Here is a 3,815-nt window from a genome sequence, read left to right on the forward strand (position 1 = left end):
AGGCGGGGCATAGAGGAGAAAACATAATGTACAGCAGGGCGTCCCCAAACTTTTAAGCCCGCTAGACCCCCAGGATATATGCGCTGGCTGCCCCGCGACCCCGCGACCCCGCCCCCCCCACCACCTACCACCAGACCCTCAACCTCAACAACCCCCTTTTTTTTGGAGCCTCCAAACCACCTTTACTTTTAAGCAACAGCGGGATACGTTGTTATTCTGCGCGTGATGTACGTACGTAAACTTGATTGTGATTGACAGCTGACGTCATCTCCGTAATGTCTGGTACAAAATTACAATTGAATTAAAAAAAACAAAACCTATATATATCTATAGATATATATATATATATATATCTATATATATATATATATATATTATATATTTTAGTTTTTTTTTTTTTTTGTTTTTTTTTTTTTTATTTGTATCAGACTTTTCTGCAAACACCATTTAAAACGAAGTATTGACATTAAACCCTTTCACAGACGTAAGTTGTTAAAATATTCTGGCGGACCCCCCAGCGTGAGGTTTTTTCAAGGCGATCGTTATTTTAGATTGTGTCACTTTATGGTTTTCCATGGTGATGCGTCATTGCTTGTCCACGTGAAACACACCGCAAACCAGAGCTGAATTAATGATGATCTGCTTTGTTAATGTCATTTTTTTTTTTTCCTTTGTTATCAAAATATTCACAAATGATTGTTTAGATATGGCAATGAATAGCTGCTAGATGTTCAAAAAAAAAACCGATTTTTCAAATAAATGCAAGTGGAGTGTTTTTTGTTGTTTAAAAAATAAATAAAAACGCCTGATAAAACGATCGCGGTAGTTTGAGCTGTATGGCGCGATGTGGGCGCCCCGCCAGCTTGTTTTGTGCCGCCAGACTGCAGTTCAGCAAAAGCGATCTTGTTGGATTTGCAACGTTGAATTCATCACCACTTCTTCCCAAATACATAAAAGTAAAGTGATGGTGAAACTGGGAGAATAATATAGTAAACTTTAAAAGTTACTTACACAAGGTGGTATCTGATAATGCAATAAAATGTGTCTAATTATAATGGAAAGGCTTTAGTGCGTCGTCCTTTGTGACATCAGTGTGGATTTTTACAAACTCCTAAATGTATTGTTTTTTTTTAGTACTTAATATGTCCTGAAACCTAACAAATAAACATTATGTGGTTTGAACAACACTGAAAAGTTCTGATGACCAAGCTCTGAGCGCAGCCTGTCTCTTCTGCGCTCAGCGCCAGCCAACGCGCGAGAGCACATGTGACTTTCACGTCATGCACTACCTGTTGTTGACTTACACTCCAGGGACCAGCCTATACTGATCACACCGCGTGTGATTCGTAGCGTTGCGAAAGGGTTAAAATAATTGCAACCAAAAATATATAGGGCCTATCATATTTTTTTTGCCACTTGTGTTTATAGAACAATCATCGCGACCACCCCACTTTGGGCAACCACATGATGTACAGATATGTGGACCAATAATGTGTTTTTTTAAAAACCGCAATAAACATGTTATCATAAACACATTTCATTACACCAAATACAATAAAAAATGTTCTTTTTAGCAGCATCATATGACCCCTTTAAATGTTTGTAAAGTTTAATGTGTAAAGTTTGAAAGAAAATTTAAAGAAAGAAAGAAAGAAATATTTCATGATACAGTAACTGTAATAATTCTGTGTAACATTTAAAAAAGAAAGAAAGAAAGAAAGAAAGAAAGAAAGAATACTATGTAACAAACCCTTTTCCGGTCATTCTTTTCAGTGCCGCGACTATTGAACAGGGAACGCAACCTCTATGTAACGCAACTCTATATTCTTTAATGTCCCAAATGTATCATGTAACTTGTGCACGAGCGCAGCGCGCGGACGAGGCCGCTGTTACACAGTTGCGTCTTTCCAGTTTAACTGCGTCGAGCGCGAAGTCACGAATGTTGCGTGAGTCTATGCGGGTTTACCTGCAGATGCTCCTGGAAGCGGATCGGTAAAATCTGCGCCATTCTCACGGAAAGGAGAGGAGGAAGATGGTGGTGGTGGGGGGGGGGGGTTGCAGACGAAAAGTTGTGTTGTGTTCTGCTCCTCTGAGTTGTTTGAGCTGTTAGACGAGGATGTTCAGGGAATGCTCGTGAATCTCTGCGTCTTCTGCCGGTGGATTCACTCCGGGGAACTTCTCGGAGCGCTGCTGGACTCCTCCGCGCGAGAAAGTAGATCCACGCGCACTGATACGAGCCTCCTGTTCTGCGGCGCAGATGCTGTAGACACACTCTCACAGGAGCTGAGTGGGGTGTGAAGCAGGGAGATGCGCGAGTTTGCGTTTAAGGGAGTGTGAGGGGGTCAGCTGTAGCCTTACAGCCGGAACTCCCCCCTCCAGCCAGAAATACTGGGGGTCTATTTCTGCACACTCACTCAGAGCAGCAGCAACAACAGCCATATGTCTGCTTAGTATTGTTTTATTTTATTATTTTTATTTCATTTATTTCATTTTTACCATGACACATGACACAACTGAAATATTGACTGAAAGTATAAATGAAAGTTTTTTAATTGTCTATTTAGTTTCAGTTTTAGGTTATTATTATTTATTTATTTGTATTTATCATTATTATTATTATTATTTATTTGTTTTTGTAATTATTATTATTAATTATTTAGTTTTTTAAGTAATTGAAATTTTTAATTATTGACTTTGGTATATTTTACTGTGAATTTTTATATTTTAGGTAACATTTATTTGAATTAACAAATTTTAAAAAAGTTTTTATATCTTTTGTTAATTTTTTTTATTTTTTATTTAAATTTAATTTTAGTTTAGTTATTTTTAGTTTTAGTAATTTAAGTACTTCAACTTAAAGTAAACAAACTATTAAATACTCCTTTGGCAACTGAAATACTGAAAGTATAACAATTTTTTTTTATGTCTATTTATTTATTTATTAATTTCAGATTTAGTTTAGTTATTTTTAGTTTTAGTACTTTAAGTACAGTACTTCAATTAAACTAAACTACCACGATGTTGATAAATACTTTATCAAATAGCACCTTATCTGTTATGTTTCTCAAATTTAATGTTTGATTAGTTTATAGTTTTATTAGGATTATTTTTTTTATGAGTCTATTTTTATTTTTTAGTTTTGATTTTTTTTTTTTTGTTTGCTAAAGTTTGTGTGAACTCAGAAAGGTCACTTGTTGATTTTTCTTTATTTATCGACTATTTTACACTGAGACAGCATGTTGTCCTGTAAACATTATATATGTGAGAATTTATTTTAACTGGACCACTACATAGGATTCAAAAATCCCCAAACAATGAAATGCAAACTAAACACAAGAAACCACTATGAATACCTGACTGCATTACAAACCATAATGTAATAAATGTAATTTTAGGCAGTGTATGAGTGAGTGTTTTGTAAGACGTGGATATCCAGGGTCAGGGTGTCAGGCGGAGGAAGGTGGTTGAACTGGTGAGCGGGACGGGAGCGATAGGGACCAACCTGTTTGTTTTCTCCGAAACAGGGTGTGAGAGGTGAGTGCTGTTGTTTAGCTTACTCCTACGGTCGATGCAGGAGGAGGGATTCTTTCATGTGATGCGAGATCATCTCTGCACCTGCTGAAGAGTGCAAAACACACACAGATCATCATCAGAAACTATCAGAAAAGCATACTTACTGTCATGCTGCAGTTTTACTTTGACTTTTGACAATCATTTGATAATATGTACATACACTATTATATATTTTTGTTTACATTTGTCGATGTATATATACATACACATTTATTTATTTATTTTATTAGCAATACGTAGCA

Source organism: Cyprinus carpio, chromosome A8 (assembly GCF_018340385.1).
Source record: "Cyprinus carpio isolate SPL01 chromosome A8, ASM1834038v1, whole genome shotgun sequence".
Taxonomy (NCBI): domain Eukaryota; kingdom Metazoa; phylum Chordata; class Actinopteri; order Cypriniformes; family Cyprinidae; genus Cyprinus; species Cyprinus carpio.